Consider the following 20,143-nt stretch of genomic DNA (forward strand, 5'->3'; position numbering starts at 1 on the left):
CTCTACCACTTCTACTGGAATAACATAATTTAAGTTATTCAAAAACGAGAATGAGATTACTTGATGAGCAATTTTAAATTTCATTAACAATAAATTGTGCAAATTGAGAACATATATAAATGCACTAAAAACAGCATCGTGGATTATTATTTCTTCCTAATGTTTTATAATCAAGCATAATACCTCTGTTTCTAGTGAGCTAAAAATTTATTGCAAAAAAATCTCACTGTTTCTGAAAGCAGAGTCACACTGAAACGCAAGAACATGGGTTCAGCCTCAAATTAACATCACATTCCTTCTGCCGTACAAGTACAACATTCTTAGATTATTTATTGTTTCCTACCAGAATAACATTCAATGTTATAATTTTAGGTACCTCGATTGTTGTTTCTGAACAGTGGGAGAAAAGAAACATTTAGCTCCTACCAGGTACGAAGGAAACTTGGTAATTAGAAATTTGCTTTTTGCAGCAATTATAATTTATTCCCACAATCTACACAAGAATTGAATCACTTTTATCCTTGCAAATTCACTACATATCGTATTCAATTAAGGCCACTGAAATACTAGAGAAAAATGCAAATAAATTCTTTGCATCTTGCAATGATGAACAAAGAATCATCTGGGTTAGCACTACATGAGGAGTAATTTCTTCAGCAGAGGGTAGTATATCTGTGGAATTCAGTGCAAAAGACTGTTGTGGAGGCCATGTCATTGGGTATATTTGATAGCTTCTTGATTAGTCAGGGTGTCAAAGGTTATGAGGAGAAGGCAGGAGAATGGAGTTGAGAGGGATAATAAAACAGCTAGGATGGAATGATGGAGAAAACTCGATGGGCTGAATAGCCTAACTGTTATCCTGTGTTATTGTGTTATTTCTGGTCTGAGTAAAGCTACCTGATCAGTTAAGAGTTGAGGGTACTAACATCTTTTCTTTTTAAATTTCACAGGATATAGCTGCTGTGAATTGTATTTATTGTATGTCCCCATTTTTTCCTATTTCGGAAGGCAGTTTTTACAGCCATTATAATTTATTACCAGGTGTAGTTTGAAGACTACACCTTTGAGGGTAGTGGGGTACAATTTACACATAGGTAGGGATGACAGATTTCCTGACCTGAGAGCTTTAGTAAACCACAGTGGTTCTCATGACAATCTAGTAGCCTCCTGCTCAAGATTACTATACTAGCTATCCCTCTCATGTTATTTCATTATATGAATTTGGATTCCTTTGCTACTGTGCTAGGCTTTGTACTGTTGTCTCTATGTTTCAGTAACATAATAACCATTCTTCCATTTCCAGTGGTCTCCTCAACATGAAGAGAAATAAAGATCAGCCAGGTTTCATACATGCAATTACTATTCACAACTGTGTGGAATGAGAAGATCACGATGTAAATGTTGTCCAATAAGTGAGACCAACTAATATTAATGAGGACTGATGAAACCTGTGGAACTTGATTGATTCAAAAGAATAAGTATTGTGGAATAGACTCAAGGTAATTAAGGTAATTCTAGCCCATTCTTCTCAATCTAACAAAACAATGCATTTTGAAAAGATGATACTGAAATTTGCAATGTCTTTATTGTCTTATAACCATTCATACCAGTGCTAATTTGCAATTAAAATTGGTGAGTTTTCACCAGCTTTATCTTCCTGGGGAGGATGCTAAAAAGCTTGGTGGGACTGGTAGCAATTTTGGAATTCATTTATTAAAAAAAATGGCTCTTGCAGATTATCATCCTAAAAACAAAACTCCTCCTAAAGCAACAACAGCAGGATGTAGCCCTGCCCAGTCAGCTGCTCTGCTGGTTACTCTTGTTCTCTTGGGATGGCTGGTCACCATCTGCCACAAGTCTGGGTATACAAGACAGACAATATGTGCAAACTTTATGACCGGAGTGCGATAAGGCAGGTACAGGAAACAGAGAAATCAGGAATAAAACAGAGAAACAGGCCATTCAGCCCAACAAATCATTGTCAACATTCCTCTATTCTCACAAACATCCAGCTCTAATCACTTATCCACCTTTTCACACATCTATTCTTTTGCAACTACCCAATCTTTTACAAACTTATACTCTGCCTGAACTATAATAGATTTAAATTCCACAGCCTCACATTTCTTCACACGAGGTCGTTTCTCATATTTTGCATTTTGTCTCTTGCAGAAATTTTAAGATGCAGTCATTTGTACAAAAGCTACCATTCATATTGTACTAAAGGATGAGATACAGGAGACTGAAGACATACACTCAACGTTTTAGGAACAACTTCTTCCCCTCCGCATTCAAGATTTCTGAACAGTCAATGAACACTACCTCACTATTTTGCTCTTTTTTGCACTAGTTATTTATTTTATATATTTCTTATTGCAACTTGTAGTATATTTTATGTTTTGCACGGTACTGCTGCTGCAAATTAACAACTTTCAAGACATATGTCAGAGATAATAAACCTGATTCTGGAGCAGCTGATGACACTTGTTCAGTTCTCCCAAGGGCCAATTCATTTCCATCCAGAGACAGCAAATACCAACTTTCTGGTGAGTAATTACCATGGGAATCATTGACAAAATTTGGATGCAGCTGATGGAAATTGGCAGAGAATGGGAGCTACATAAAGAAAAGGGAAATTACACTAAAGTACAATTCACCACAAATGGCAATAATTAAATGTAATAAAAGCCCTATTTTGGATACGACAGAACGATTTCTGACTTTTGTTGTTGTACAACACGGATGCACTTAGGATTATGATCTGGCAGCTTTTTGCTAAAACAAATTTCAGTCGAGAATTAGAATCAGGTTTATTACCACTGATATGTCATGAAATTTGCTGTTTTGTGGTAGTAATACAGTGGAAGACATGAAAATTACTCTGTTACAAAAATAGAAATACAATGCAAAAGAGGAAGAGAAAGGTAGAATTCATTGACCATTCAGAAATCTGATAGTGGAATGGAAGAAGCTGTTTCTAAAATGTTAAGTGAGAGTCCTCATGCTCCTGTACCTCCTTCCTCGATGAGAAGCAGACATATCGCTGATAGTGAGGGTCTTTAAAGATGGATGCTGCCTTCTTGAGGCACTGCTTCTTGAAGATATCCTTGACAGTGGGAAAGTGCGCCCGTGATGGAACTCAATGAGTCCACAACCCTCTGAGGCCTCTTTCAATCCTGAGCCTTGAAGCCTCCGTACCAGGTGGTGATTAAGTCCGTCAGAATGCTCTCCATTGTACACCTGTAGAAATTTGCAAGAGTCCTTGGTGATTTCTCCACAAACACCTAATGAGTCACCTTCATGGCTCCTTCAATGTATTGGGCACAAGACAGATCCTCTGAAATGTTGATGCCCAGGAACCTGAAATTCTCCAACCTTTCCACTGCTAACCCTCAATAAGGACTGTGTGCATTCTCCCAACTTCCCTTTTCTGAAGTCAATCAATTCCTTGGTCTTGCTGACATTGACAGTGAGGTTGGTGTGGCAACACCACTCACTTTACTTTTGGTTGAGTTGATTGGCTCATTCTTGATTCTCAGCTGCAACCCAATTCTATTTTTACAGCAGTCCCAATTTGGCTTTAGTTACGTAGAGAGCTAATTGATGATGAATACCTTACCTGGGAGCAAACTTTAATTATAGAAAGTTCGGCAAATAATTTATAGAAAAAAAAAGAGATTTCATTCCTCAGGCACAAGTAGTTTTTAATGAGATAATCCTGTAACTACCAAAATACTAATATTTGAGAAAGCTAATTTAGCAGATACACACTAAAACTGGAATAGAAACATGAAATGCTGAAAACATTCAGCAGATTTGCAGAAAGGGAAACAGAATTAATATTTCAAAATCTTCCTAGAGACGCTGCCTAACCTGCTGGTTGTTTTGAACATTTCATGTTTTTAATTTCAGATTTCCAGGATCTACAGTACTTTGTTTTTCATTTACACTGCAAGGGAATGTGCTGTCTGGAAAGTGATAGCGGTACACTTGGGGACAACTCTCAGAAGGGAATCATTCAAATAATGGGAGCTATTTTGCACAACTATGGGTAAAGAGCAGGGGAATATGACTAATCAATTATCCAGAGCAGACACAATAACTAGTTTCTGTGCCATTAAACTTAAATCTTTGTTAACATTAAACTAGTTTAGAAGTTTTCACCTTATAGACACTATGATGTCAAAGCAACACTCAGCTTCCTCCTCAACTGCTTATATATCACTCATTAAAAACACTCAGTCTGCACAGTTCAAAACAAAATTGCCTGTATAAAAAGTGTAAAGTGGTTGAATTTAGATTGTACTAAAATGGATTTTGGATTTCACTCTATTGCTGTTTATTCATTTCTTGACTGTTTACAATTTCCCATTGACATTCCACCTTTGAAAACTGGCCTGCTCTTTCATGAACATTTAAATTACATGAAGTTGTACCACACTTCTGACCAACCCACTGGCATCATAGTAATTTACAGTGTACAAAACATGTTGCTTTCTATTCAAGGGAAGAAAGGAGCATGCTTTTTTTTTGGTTAACTAGTTTGAGGCAATACAAGACAGAAAACCAATGAATACTGAGTATCAGTGATATATGCTTGATATGCAAGTTTTAAACACAAGAGATTGGACAGAATCTTGAGTAACACACACAAAAATGAACTCAGCAGGGCAGGCAGAAGGGTCTCAGCCCCAAATGTTGACTATTTTTTCCATCTCCATAGATGCTGCCTGACCTGCTAAGTATGCCACAAGTTTACTTTCTTCTACACTATAATCCAATACTGAGTTCATTCATCTTCCTATTAACTATATTAATAAAGAGCAATTAGAAATATAATCTTTTTTGTGACACACAAGAATTCTGAACCCAATGTATTAGCAATGGAAAACAAATGCAAATAGAACAGCGATACCATCAGTGATAACAGCTGACAAAGCCTTGCTAGGGCAAGATACACACGACAAAGATTTGGATAAAATGGAGGATGAAGCCAGGAAGAAATAGGGATACCATGCGCTTTCAAGATAGTCTTAGTCTTTCCACTGGCCTCAATGCACTTGATTAGATTATGGATAGCTGCCACTTTAAGTAATAAAGCCAAAGCTCTCTCTGCAAAGTCCCCCAGTTTTGCTGGTGGGACAACATCATTACTTCACATTATTCCTTTAGTGCTTTAGCTAGGCTACTGTACATCGTCCATCTCTCAAGTATATTGAAGCCAGTGAAAAAGCAAGGCTGCCCTGGGAATGCATGCAGAAGTTCAAAAACACCTGACTCCAATTCAGCTCCAATTTCTACAACTGCAAGATCCCACAAAGGTTGAGGGATAAACATTAGTGATAATAGACAATGATAGAATTTCCTCATCTTCCTTGTAAAATGTAGGAAGTTCTTCTGTGCTCTCTTAGATGACGGATGAGCATTAAGTTTAACATCTCCTCCAAGTGACAACATGATGCTAATGTAACACCAGCTTGTCAGCCAGACTCAAGTTTCTGGCAATGTTCTTGAATCTTTGACTACCAGGAAACAATGGTTCAACCATTGTGCTGTGACTGACTAAAATTCCAATGTAGGTTGCAAAATAAAAGAAAATGTCCTCAATGAACTTAAGCAGAGTGAGATAAATAAAGATGACTAACAACTCTCATAGTTTCTTAGTAGCATAGACACAAGAGACCGCGAGTGCTGGAATACGGAGCCAAAATAATCTGCTGGAGAAACTCTGCAGTTTGATCTGCATCTAGAGCCATAGAGTCACAGAAACAGGCTAATCAGCTCATCTAGTCTGTATCGAATCATTAAATTGCCTTGTCCCATCGACCTGCACCTGGACTATAGTCCTCCATACCCCTCCCGTCTATGTATCTATCAAAATTTCTCTTAAAAATACCCACCACTTGTGCTGGCAGCTCATTCCACACTTCTGCCACTCTCTGAGTGAAGAAATTCCAACTCATGTTCCTCTTAAACATTTCACCTTTCACCCTTAACCCATGACCTCCAGTTGTAGTCTCACCCAGCCTCAGTGGAAAGAGCCTGCTTGCATTTACCTCATCTTTACCCCTCAATTTGTGAAATGGTGTCAAAATGGTTGTTGTGACACAATAGTGTGGTGGCATAGTGAGTAGTGCTTGTTACCCTCATTTCCAGCTTCCACCACTGGCTAGTATACTTGTGAGAAGGAGAGTCGAATGTTTAAGTCTCTGCCTGCCAGTACATTGCCTCTTGTAGTGCCTCCTCACTGGTGATAAACAGAAACTGAACTGTTTTTGGACTCAGGCTGAACTACAGAGGATGGGGAGGAGGTTTGGCCCCTGTACATGTAGCATGCAGCTCACCGGCATGTGGACACGCTCTAGTGCTTGTGAATCAGATTTCTCAGGTATGGGTAAATAGCCCCACTGCCTTGTTGGCAGCCCTTGGAAGAGACAAAGGCTACAGGAGTAAACCTAACAGCAAATCTGGAGTGGAGCCCCTAAGGCAGCTGGACGTCATTGAACATCCTTCCAGCAGCTCCTGCAGCCAAGCTGGTGTCAAACGTATTGCTTCATAAGCTTTCCTTTGTACTACACTGGTGAGGCTGAGAAGGGGATCTTGATGTCTGGGCATCTTAGGATCTTCATAACTTCCACCCAGGCTTGTGAAGATGATGATCACCACCCATTGTCCTTCAAGACAGACGAATGCCAACACAAAATACACCCCTCAATTTTGTATACCTCTATCAAATCTCCCCTCAATCCTCTACGCTCAATGGAATAAAGTCTTAACCTATTCCATCTTTCTCTATAAATCAAGTCCTCAAGTTTCAACAACATCCTAGTAAATAAGACTGAAAGAGTGCAAAGAAAACTTACATCTTTCCTGCAGGTAGGTGACCAAAACTGGACTAAATACTCCAATTTAGGACATCAATGTCTTATAGAATTTCAGCATAATATTCCAACTGATGTATTCAATACATTCATTTATGAAAGCCACCCAACAAAAGCTTTCTTGACAACGCTATCTACTTGTGACACCATTTTCAAAGAATTATGGATCTGTATTCAGAGATCCTTCAGTTCTACTGCACTTCTCAGTGCCCTACTGTTTACTGTGTGAGCCCTACCCATCTGGTCCTCTCAAAGTGTAACGCCTTGCACTTGCCTGTATAAAATTCCATCTGCCAATTTTTAGCCCATTTTTCCAACTGGTCCAGAACCCACTGCAAGCTTTGATAGTCTTCCTTGTTATCCACTACATCCCTAATCATGGAGTCATACATAAATTTGCTGATCCAGTTTACCACATTATCATCCGGATCGTTGATATAGATGACAAACAACAATGGACACAGTACCAATCCCTGTGGCACACCACTGGTTCCATGTCTCCAGTAAGTGAGGCAACCATCTAAAACCACTCTCTGGCTTCTTCTGCAAAGCCAATGTCTAATCCAATTTACTACTTCATCTTGAATGTCAAGCGACTGAACCTTCTTGACCAACCTCCCAAGCGGGATCTTGTCAAAGGCCCTGCTAAAGTCCATGTAGACAACATCTAATGCCTTGCTTTCATCAATCTTCCTGGTAACTTCCTCGAAAAAAAATCTATAAATTTGGTTAGACACGACGTACCATGCACAATGCCATGTTGACTATCCCTAATAAATCTCTGTCTATTCAAATACATGTATATCTGATCCTTTAGAGTACCTTTCAATAACTTTCCCACTGCTCATGTCAGGCTCACCAGCTTGTAATTTCCTGGCTTATTTTAGAACGTTTCTTAAACAATGGAACAACATTAGCTATCCTCTAAATCTCCTGCATCTCACCAGTGGCTAAGGATGTTCTAAGTATTCCTGTTAGGGCCCTTGCAATTTCTGTGTTAGCCAGAGGGTCTGAGGGAACACTTTGTCAGGCCCTAGGAATTTATCAAGCTAAATTTGCCTCAAGACAACAAACACTTCCTCCTCTGTAATCTCTACAGGGTCCATGACCTCGCTGCTGCATTACCTCACATTTATAGTCTCTGTGTATGCCTCACAAGTAAATATAGATGCAAAAAGTTCATTTAAGATCTCCCCCCCCATCACTTTTGACTCTACACATAGGTTTTCTCCCTGATCTTCTACACGATTAATTTTGTCCCTTGCTATCCTTTGGCTCTCAATAAATCTGTAGAAGCCATTAGGATTCTCCTTCACCTTGTCTGCTAGAGCAACCTCGTGCCTTTTTATTAGCCCTCCTAATTTCTTTAAGTGTTCTCTTGCTTTTCTTGTATTCTTTTTTCTTCTTTTGCTCGTATCTGCCTACACCTCCTCTGCACCTCCTTTTAAAAAAAATACTTTAGCAAGACCTCAGTATCTCTTGAAAACCAAAGTTGCCAAGCACATCTGCCTTTTCTACAATACACCTTGCATTGAAAATCATGTAGCTCAGACCCATTAGTCCCACCATGTTCGAGCTTTTGTTTCCTGACTCTGTATATAAGTTTAACAACATCTTTCTCTACAACCACCATGTATTTTGGCGCTCTGGTTCCTATCCCCATGCAGCACTAGTAAGCCTTCCCACTAGAATACAAGTACCCCTCCAGTTCACATGCAAACCAGCCCTTCTGTACAGGTCTGACCTTCCCTGGACGTGAACCCAATGATCCAAAATTCTGAAGCCTTCCCTCCTACACCAACTCTTTAGTCATGTGTTTAACTATCTTATAAGACCAAAAGATAAAGGAGCAGAAGTAGGCCATTCAGCCCCATTTCTGGCCTCACTAGCATGTGGTATGGCCACCAATCCTAAGATCACAACCCTGGAGATCCTGTCCTTTAACTTAGCCCCTAACTCCCTGAATTCACTTTGTAGGACCTTGTCATCCATCCTACGTTGGTACCGACGTGGACCATGAACCTCTGGCTGCTCGTCCTCCCACTTAAAAATGCTATGGACTCAATCTGAAATCTTCCTGACCCTGGCACCCAGGAGGAAACAAACTATTTGGGAATCTCATTCTCATAACTTCCTTTCTGTTCCCCTAAGCAACGAATCCCCTAACACTACAGCTCACCTCTACTCCCCTTTTCCTTTCTGAGCCACAGAGACCTGACCACTGTGGCTTTCCTCTGCTAGGTCATTCCTTCCTCCTCCCCTCCTCCCCCACAGTATCATAAACAGTATACCTGTTGTTGGGGGAATGGCCACAGGGGTACTCTGCACTGGTTGTCTACCCTCTTTCCCTCTCCTTACAGTCACCCTGTTACCTGTGTCCTGCACTTTGGGTGTTGCTACCTCCCTGTATGTCCTGCCTATCAACCTCCAGCCTCCTGAATCATCTGGAGTTTATCCAGTTCCAACCCCAACTCCTGAACACGGCCTGACCTGAAACATCGACTGTTTACTCTTTTCCATGGATGCTGCCTGGTCTGCTAAGATCACCCAGCATTTTGTGTGTACAGGTCCACAATTCCTTATCCGAAATTCTGAAATCCAAAAAGCTTCGAAAACCAAAGTTTTTATCACCAACAGCTAACACCACTCAGGTGTGACGTGGCAGCACTAGCAGAGATTGCCAGACGTCAGTTGTGGCTCAGCGCTCATACTGGTTACACGTGCATTTGCTGTTCACTAATATTTTGTGTTCACTGTTGACTTTGTGTTTAATTTCACTGTGAAAATGTCAAAAAGAGCTGCAGATACCCCTATGGGTAACAATGAGAAAAAGAGAAGGAAGCATCTATCATTATCAATAATGCAGAAAGTGGAATTATTGCCGAAGCTCGATCGTGGTGTGTCTATGCAGCGTCTTACTGAAGAATATGGTGTCGGAACTACCACTGTATATGATTTAAAGAAACAGAAAGACAAGTTACTGAAGTTTTATAGTGACAGTGACGTTCTACATTTATTCCAATAAGTCATTTACCATGTGTTTGATTTGGTTTGTTTGAAGCTGTATATTTTTATGTTTTATTGAATGTTTTTGTTGGAAATAATTTTTTTTCTTGTCATTATTCCCTAAACAATACAGCATAACAACTATTTACATAGTATTAGGTATTATAAGTAATCTAGAGATGATTTGAAGTATATGGAAGAAAATGCATAGGTCTGGAGCTCTGCCAGGTCCTGAAGTCCACCTGCACTGAGTCAGGTTAAATAAGGGACTTGTTATTTGGTATCCATGGGAGGTCCTGGAACCACTAAGGAGGGATTCTGAAATCCGAAAAATTCTGAATTCTAAAATGCAACTGGCCCCAAGGATTTTGGATAAGGGATTGTGGACCTGTATTACCTTAACAAGGTCTGTTTTAAGCTGCAGCTGGATGCACTTCCTGCAGGTGTAGTCGTCAGGGATGCAGGTCTCCCTGCCTTCCTACATTCTGCAAGATGAGAATTCCAGGATTCGGTCTGGCATCCCCACTGCTTTAAATTTGCAATTCAAAGCAAAGAATGAATAAGTGAATAATGGAAACAAAATCTACCTACAGCCTACACCTCTCCTCACTGAAACCTCAATGAGCTAAATCCTCAACTTCCCATTCTAACAATGACCCACTCACACAATGGCTGGTCCACTTAAACCCAAATGCTTATTATTGGCCCTTGCCAAGAGCCTAGTTATGCACAATCCAATGTCTCCTTGAGAACTGTGGTGTACAAAGTCTGCCACTTCTTTTAAACTCTCTCTCCCTCTATGCAATCTGGTGTCTCCTTGGAACAAAATAAGTGACTTGAAAGGAATTGTTGATATTTCAGCTCAAAAACCTGCATCAGGGCTGAGAGTGGAAAGGAGGATGGTTAGTATGGAACATTTAGTAATGAAACATTAAAAATAAATTGAAGCTGGTACTTTCTCAATCCCACTTCTATTATTTAGTTTCTAATATGTTTTGAACCAAAAAAATAAAGTCGATCAAAAATCAAAACAACCACAGCTGCCAACAAGAAAATTTGCAATAATGAGGTTGTCCTCTCTTTCCAACTTTGAAATAATTTACCATTGTTGGCCCAAGTGAGGCAGGCAATGACAGAGCATTGCAAAACCTCAGATCCCTTCCTCCAACACCCTGACAACGGACTTAATGGGATTACAGGTCCTGCTGCAAAACACATCTCAACTACAGGCCAGCAAAAATGACACCCTCAACCTGAATTATACAGCCAGGGAATCATATCCAATTATTAGCTAAAGTAACTATTACACAATCCAATCAAAGGGAAAACAGCTGTTAATCTTCCGTAAGTCACTGCATTATAGTGCCTCACATGGACAGACTGTCTTTGTCCTGGCTTCCACTCACAGACTGTAATTATGTCCTAGTGAGCTGCTGGGTGGGGACTGCTAGCTCCCTTAACCCAGGCAGCAGATGGGCAACAATCAGTGCAATGTTCATCATATTAGTGCAGTGCATAGCATCCCTGACACCTTTGTAGTTACCATTTATGTTTTTAAATCAGCATGGCAGATAAGATTGTCTGTAGGGATATGTTAAGGTTTTAAAAAAAGATTTTATTCCCACTAAAACTGTTGAAACTAAATGTAATTATATAGCTACTCATTTTAACTTTCAATTTTTGTACTGTGAAATTGGAAATGTTTGGAAGATTGTGAAAACTGTAAAAGAACTTCCACTAACAGTTTTTAGAAAATTCATTTCAGCATGGGTGCATTGATGCCCAGTAATCCTCCCTAACTGCCTTTTAGACGGTTGGGTGGCACGGTAGTGCGCCAGTTAGCATACTGCTTTACAGCACCAGTGATCAGTGATTGGGGTTCAATTCCTACCACTGTCTGTCTTCCCGTGGGGTTCCTCCGGGTGCCTCCCACATTCCAAAGACATAGGATTAGAATGAGGGTTAGGATTAGGATTAGTTAATTGTGGGCATGATACGTTGGTGCCAGAAGCATGGCAACACTTAGAAAATTCTCGCTGATTTAATTTGATACAAACAGCACATTTCATTGTATGTTTTCATGTACATAAGACAAATAAAGCTAATCTTATCTTTAAGGTGCTAATGATTACTGTCTTGAAACTCTATAGTCATTTTGGTGAAGATGACGCTAATGCTGTAAAGGAAGAGAGACTGAGCATTTAGGCCTTGCAACAATAAAAAAAACCCCCAGAAAACTAGGTAGAAAGATGTGTGACTTGAAAGGGAACTTGCAGCTAATGGCACTCCCATGTGCATGCTGCATTTGTCCCACTTGTTGGCAGAGGTCACGGATTTCTGAGGCAGTACAATTTGAAAAAAAAACAACCAGCAATATAACTCAAGCTTCCTGGTTGTACAATGCAAGGATTGCAATCTGAAAATGGGATCAATCTGCCAAAACCTACATCCTAAAATTGTCACTACTCTATCTTGTGTGGTGTAAATCATGTAACTAACTGAAAAATTATTAATAAAACCTGCAGATGCTAGAAGTCTAAAGCAAAAGTACTAGAAACAGGTGAGGCAGTAGGTGCAGAGAGAGAAACAAGAGTTAACAAGTCCAATCAGAATGGGAAAAATGAGAAACTATTAAGTTGTAGAAAGGGATTTGTTGAGGGGAAGACAAACTGGAAGGTTTGAGATAGGATGCAAAGCAACCACACTTGTCAGAGACACTGAGCTAAAAGATAAATGAGGCCAAATAGAGAGAGAATTAATAATAAAGGAACCAATTGCAACTGTGAGAGAGAACAGCGCAGATGCTTGAAATTTGAAACAAAAGACTAATAGCCAGGACATCAAGTAGCATATCTGGAGAGAGAAAAAGCAAGTTAAGGAAGATGCGATTACAACAGAACTGGCCAGTGTAGGAGACCAAAGACAGAGGCCAGAGTAGAAGTTGGACGGACAATTTAAGTGTCAGGGAACTTGCAGCTCAGGGTTGCACATATGATCAAAATAGAGTAATTCTGCAAAGTGGTCACTCAATCTGTACTCAATTTCTCTGAAGTAATAGATACCTCTGCAGTAAGGGAACTGGAAACTGTCATTGTGGCAGAGAGCACCAGAGGTGTCACTAATATAAATGGTAAAAGACTAGGCAAGGAGAGAAAGAATAGAATCAAGACAGAAAGAAATAAAATCTGTTGGGCAGCAGCAAGCTAACCATATTATAATAAGCCTTATATAGGCAAAGCTTGTCACGTTGCCATATCCCATTAAAGTATCAGAACGGAAGCAGCTTCATAAAAGGACACCGGGTATAGAAAGCAGTGGGAATAATGTTTGTTCTTTATTCTCCAACAGACATGCTAAAGTGAAAAAGTGAGATTCAGCAATGGGCAGATAGACAGGTAGTGGTACAGCAGGAAAGAGAGGGAAAAAATCAGAAATGAACACAGTAAAGGTAACAGTTAAGAAGGAAGGCAAGAGTTTTCAGTACAGAACTATTCAAATAGGGTTAACTTAACATTCTATATTATGCTTTCTTCTCTGCAGATAACTAATGTTATCTGCAATATGATTAAAATTAATTAACATTTGTACATTATGCTTTCTTATGAAGGAAGTTTGGCAACAAAATTAGTGTTATAAATGGTTTAATTATATCTTTCTTCTTCTTTTTCTTAAGCCCATCACATCTCCTGGTGCAAAGGCAGCCCTCAGCAGCTTGCCAGAGTCCATCCTGGGCCAAAAGCTGATCTGTCCTGTGACTTCTGCTTTCACCACATAACCTCATACGCCTTCTAGGTGAAGATCCTTCCTCTCCCAGGGATGAGATCTTTGGAGCTTCGGTTGGCATTTTGGTAGCTGTGAGGTTTTTTTTAGATGGAGTTGATAGCCCCATGCCCAACCCTTTTCCTTTTGCAGCTAGGCTCAGAACTGTCAATGGTAAAGTTAAATTACATCTTTACATACAGCAAACGTCTTTGTCTTATGAGGCTTTATAAATGTATGAAGGCTCTCGATTAATTACAATTCTAATCAGCAACTAAAATCCTTGCTTGTGATAAAGAATCAAAATCTGTCAAATCTTGTGTTAAAACTTGATGACAATAAATTGACTTGATAAGACTAAGCAAATACCCAGTGACCTTGAAAAAGTATTCAGCCCCCAAAACTATTTTCACATTTTACTGTCTCATTTTCTAAATTTAAAATATATTGAAGTAGGACTTTTTGAGATAATCTACAAAACAGTTTGCATCATGTCAAATCAAAAGAAAAATTCCAAAACTTGCCAATAATTTATTAAAATTTAAAAACCAAAATTATGAGGCTTAAAAATCATTCGTCCCCTTTGTAATTACTATACTAACTTTCTTCTATTACCTTCCCAACTCACACAATTTATTGATGTAGAAAATTGGAGGATCACCTGTTTTCAATGAATTCATGAGAATAAATGCCCCTCTCTCCTTAAGGCCCAACAGTATTGTGGATTTTCAACAGATCAAAGCAAAATGAAGGCAAAGGACATTCAAGACAAATCAGGGAAATGATAAGAGAGAAGAACAAATCCGGGGAAGGATACAAAACCATCTCAAAGGCACTGAACATACCTTGGAGCTCTGCGCAGTCCACTGTGAAAAAGTGGGGAAAAATGAGAAACCGCAGCCACATTGCCTCGGTCAGTCTGCACCTCTAAACTTAGTTGCTGGAGAAAAATGGCATTTGTAAGAGAAGCTATTGTAAGGGCAACAGTCACTGTGAGTGAGCTGCAGAAATCGATAGCTGCAACTGGAGATGAAGTTCATGGCTCCACAATCTCTAAGGCCTTGCACAAAAAGAGTATTTACAGAAAAGTGGCAAGGAAGAAGCCCTGGTTAAAGTAAAACATATTTGACCACTAAGACTTTGCAAAGCGTCACAGAGAAGATATTGTAAAGATATTGAAGGTGGTCTTTTGGTTGGATGAGCCTAAAATGGAACGATTTTGTCCTCAACACTAGGTGGTACGTGTGGCATAAATCTAATACTGTACATCAGCCAGGTAACACCATTCATACTGTAAAATATAGTGGAGGTGCAGTACTGTGTAAAAAGTCTGATATATATCTGGAGTGCCTGAGAGTTTCGCACAGTACTGTATTCGTCAACGTGGAGCAGAGAGTGAGTTTGTAAATCTGGCAGGAGCAAAGAATGTTGGGAGTAGCAAGGGTGGAGTACCATGGGAGGGATGTGGCCCAAGTGGAGAGAAGGAATGCTTGGGGGGGGGGGGGGGGGAGAAGAGGGGTGACACAGATGCAAACACACTCTGCCCTGAGACACCAGGCAAGGATATTTGATTCGACCAGGACTTTCTGCTCCCTCCCCTCTCCCTGCCCCCTTCCCACTCTCAGTTCACAATAGAGACCCATAACAGAATCAGGTTCATCAACATTCACATATGGCATGAAATTTGTTTTTTTTCTTTGCGGCAGCAGTACAGTGCAATGCTTAAAATTACTATAGTACTGTGTGAAAGTCATGTAAGTAAAAATAATTTGGTCAGGATTGATGGGAAGATAAATACTGCTGAGAAAAGGTGGATCACCATGAGAAAGATGGCAGCGCATATACATGCAGCGGCCTCTGGGAGCCAGCCGAAGATGCTTTTTTCCTTGTTAAACGTGTTTTTATACATAGCAAGACTATTCTTTACTCCAATAGCTACCTTTACAGCACATTCATCGCATCAATGAGCTGCTCATTGTTCGGAGAAGCTGACTGGCGGGTTGGAAAAGGCAAGCCAGGCCGTCGGGCTGGGAGACATCGGACTTTAGGAAAAGCCAGATTGGGTTTGGAAGAACTGACCTGGGTTGAGACCGCGTTTGCTGCCTGCTACTCAGAAGCACCAGAGTTGGTGCCTTTGAATTGGTGCGAAGACAGTGTGCAGTGAAACAATATGTGACTGTCTTGGATGTTTTTTTTGCAATCGCAAGACCCTGTTGGACATTGATTACTGCAGGCCTGCTTCCCTTGTTAGGTGCAGAGACAGGTGGCGAGGCAGCAGTGTCACCTCAGTTGTAGCTAGGACTAGGCCTCAGTCCTCAGGCTTGTGTTGCAATATGGCGTCTGGGTTTGGCCGGAGGTGGTCTCTCCCATCCGTGCTGCTCTTCAGTGGTGGATTGGTGGAATTACAGGCTGGACTGCCGGGCACTATCAATTTGTGGGACGTCGCTCAGGAACTTGGTCTAAAAACGTGTTTTTTTAAAAATGTGACTATATATTTTTTCCCCATTCTTGTTACTTTGAATGCTCATGTATGTTTTGCAACTTGGCTCCAGAGGAACAATGTTTCATTCATGTGTACCCGTTATAGTTTGAATAACAATTAAATTTTACTTGATTTGATCCTGGATACAGCACCTACTAACCTCTGCCAGAAAGCTTAAACTTGGGAGGAAGTATGTCTTTCAGCAGGACAACAACTGAACATGATTGCCAGAGCAATCATGGAGTAGTTTTAAATGAAGAAAACTGATGTCCTTGAGTGGCCCAGTCAGAAGTCCTGACCTTAATCTAATCAAACATCTCTGGCAAAACCTCAGAATTGCTCGGTCCCCAAATAGCTTGGCATAGCTTGAGCAATTTTGCAAAGAGAAATGGGTAAATCTTGCCCCATCACATTGTGCAAAGCTAATAGCAACATATCTAAAAACACTACTGGCTGTAATAGCTGTAAGAGGTGGTTCAACTAAGTACTGAGCGAAGGGGATTGAATACCTTTAAACTGCTGTCATTTCAGTTTTTAAATTTTTAGTTTTTCATGCTTTACAATTTTCCCTGCTTTTTGGGCTCTACTGTGAAAGAAGGAGCACGTGATTGATAAATTAAAAAAATTCAGATAAATTGATCAAAATGCCTGGTTGCAATACTCATTTATGTGAACAAAGGGTTTGGGGCTGAATACTTTAACTTTTACAATCCTTGTATGTATTAAGTAGATGTTTTTTTCTTGGTCTGTTGCTCAACATCACCACCCCTACCCCTCCAAAACTCCAGAAATTTGAATTGAAAGTCTGAGATTCTCGCAAAACAAGTCCAGGCACAACATTTAGTGTATCCAAAGGATGAATATGGAAGATGAATGCTTCTGATTTCAACTGCAAGTGCTCCACCTATTCTTTACAATCCTTTTGCACTCTGTCTTTCCAAAATAACTACACATTTTCTTCATCACAAGTAAATGATGTCAAATACACCCAATTGTCAAAACAAGGCTGATTCAGACAAAATACATTTCTTGAAATAGAGGACCAAATAGATTGGCACAGATAATTGCCATACTGCATCAGAGTCCACCTGGATTTGATCCTGACCTCTGATACTATCTGTGTGAAGTTTGCACCTTCTCCTGATATCATGTGGATTTCCTCCAAGTGCTCCAGGTTCTTTCCACATCCCAAAGAAGTGTGGGTTGTTAATGTAATTAACCATTGTAAGTTGCCCCTAGTATCTAACTGAGTGGTAGTATCTGCAGAAGAGTTTATGGAAACTTGGGGGAACTGAAAAATGCAATGAATGTAAGTGAAGTGAAAATTTGTGTTAGATGGTCATGGGTGCAATGAGCCAAAGACCCAACTTTCATGCTCTATTTTCTTTATGTCCTTTAGCCATGTGATGCCAGGGCTAAAGAGAAGTATTCAATTGCTGCTGCCTAAAACTGCTGTATTAATGGACATCAGTGCAACTTAGTATACAAATGGATTGGTTAGGAATTGTTTGCCAGCACAACATGCATCTATTCCTTTAAAATCCCAAGAAGGATGTTGTAGAAAGTCAAATAGCTTATTTATATAGAACTTCTCCCCTCAAAATATTCAAACTAATATCTAGTGATCCAGTATTAACTTCCAACACATTGTTCTGTAGCAATGTTTTGTTCCTTAGAGATGTTAAAGGTAAGCATACCCAGGCATTGATAAATACATAAAAGTGAAGACGACATGTCAGTGCAATGCACTATTTATTAAATGATTAAAACTAAAATGTGTAAGAGATGCATCAGATCTCACTTACTACTGATGGAAATTAATCAGTATTTTTATACCAAGTCTAGCAGTGGCATTGATTTCAAATCGATGTACAATGGAAAACAAAGTTCACCATTAGCATTGGGAATCTGGTATTAGGATGGGAAATCCTCCACTCTTGGAGGATTTTAAATGGTTAACAAGCTCATCTGCTTTCAGTGCTCTAAGGGAGTGGCAAACAAGAGAATAATTCTAGGGTAGCCTTCGGTCTGAGTTCAGTTTAAAGAGTGGTGAGTAAACATCTCAGATCAAACAGCTAATTGTTATGAGTGCTGCAAGAGGAAGATTTACAACCAATTTGTTTTGAATTTCCCTCTATGACTGCTTGCATAGTACAATTCACTCAAACTGAACTATGCAGGAGTTGGTCTTATGTCTGAAATCATTTCTATTATGCATAAAAGATAGCTTAATCTAATCCACAATTAAATTGTTCCAAAAATAACAAATAAATTGCTTTGTCATTTACAGATTAGAGTGATATCCTATTGTTTATTGAGAGTTTGGGAATGTAGAATCACCAGAGTATATTGCAGAAAGATTCAAAACCAGAAAATGCCTTGTTTTTTTCCCCCCAGTGGAAAACCCCAGTTAATGATCACCTATTTGCAATATACATTCCTTAGGACATATTACCAAACACTCCAATGGATTCCTGGTAATGTATTCAACAATTCCACTGCTCTTCTAAGGTGAACACAATTTTCCTTATTAGAAATAATATCTAAAGTGGAGTTTTACAGCGAAACAATTCAGTTGAAGAGTGTCACTTTTAGTATGAAAATAAATGCACACCACTAATAAAATTATTATTACCCAATTAATCTATTTCTTTTGATATTGGCTAGGTAACTGGAGAACAGTGAGTTCAAGTACTGAATTTGTTCAGTTGGTGGCACTCTTGACTCTCAGTCAAGAGCTTGTGGACTCAAGCCACATCCTGGGATTTGAGCACATAATTTAGATTGACATTAAAGGGCAGCAATGCAGAAGTGCCATGGTGTAAGGAGCTGGCATTGTATGATAAGCCATTTGTGTATTCTGATAATATGTAAAATTCAAAGTAGAGCAGGAAGTCTTGCCATTTCCTCTTAAATGACACACCAAGAATATTCCATGTTTGTGATCCTAAACTGAATATATATTGTTTACCTATACAATTGCAGTTATAACTCTAAGCAGTTCTTTATTTTTGAGGTATTTGAGGTACTGCACAATTATAAGTGCTTTCCATCTTCCACCTAGCAAAACACCTAGAGAACATTTCAGTCGTATCTATGTCATTAGAATGGCTCCACTGTCATAGGTAACTCTATTTTAGCCTGTCTTGTAGATGATTATATGTTCATTGTGAGCTGAAGGGCCTGTATTGTGCTGTAGGTTTTCTATGATCACTTTGTAAATTAGTCTAGTTTTTAGCTATTTCCATCTACTTGCTTGTTCTTTAATAAAAACCTTGATCAATCTGCAGTAGCAACGTTTGGAATGTTACATACCCGGATGAGCAATAACTTGCTGTCACTGGAATCAAATTAGGATAAAGCTAACATGTACTCCGTTCATAAGGAGCTGCCAAGGACAATGGTATAGATGCATTTAAGGAGAAGCGAGATAAACATAGAAAGGAGAAAAGAACTGAAGGATGTGCTGATAGCATTAACTGGAACACAGTGAGAGAACACCCACAAACAGAAAGAACACCATTGCAGACCACCAGGGCCAGATGAACCACTTTGATTCTCTCAACTTCATATAATGCTATTTGTTGCGACTTATGTAACAGTTTTAATTTAGTTAAAATGAATATACACTTTTGAGTTTTCACACAATATTGGTACTCCCTCCCCTCCATTTATAAGTGCCATGGAAAATTCTTCTCCATTTCCAATAATCACCAAAGATCTCTGCAAACTTGCAAATCACTTATATCCTTACATTCCTTGCGATCATCATGCTTCATCTTAACTGCATCTACACCATTCTCATTAATGGCTCTTTGTGAACAGAATTGGTAGTTTTCATACAGGCCTTTCGGCCCAAATTGTCCATGTTCACCAAGATTCACATCTAAGTAAGTCCCATTTCACTGCTTTTGGCTCATACCCTTTGAAAGCATTCCTAATATTACTGGCCCAAGTACCGTTAAAATGTCATTAACGTTCCTGTCTCAACTACTTCTCTGGCAACTGTTTTCAT

The 20,143-nt window shown here is 39.5% G+C and overlaps 1 protein-coding gene across 5 annotated transcripts in view; it reads right to left on the bottom strand.

The window, feature by feature from the left end:
• Positions 1-20,143, bottom strand: part of scaper (S-phase cyclin A-associated protein in the ER) — a 327,794-nt gene that overhangs the window by 117,588 nt on the left and 190,063 nt on the right. The gene's annotated exons all lie outside the window — the stretch shown is intronic.

This window comes from Hemitrygon akajei, chromosome 21, assembly GCF_048418815.1.
Source record: "Hemitrygon akajei chromosome 21, sHemAka1.3, whole genome shotgun sequence".
Taxonomy (NCBI): domain Eukaryota; kingdom Metazoa; phylum Chordata; class Chondrichthyes; order Myliobatiformes; family Dasyatidae; genus Hemitrygon; species Hemitrygon akajei.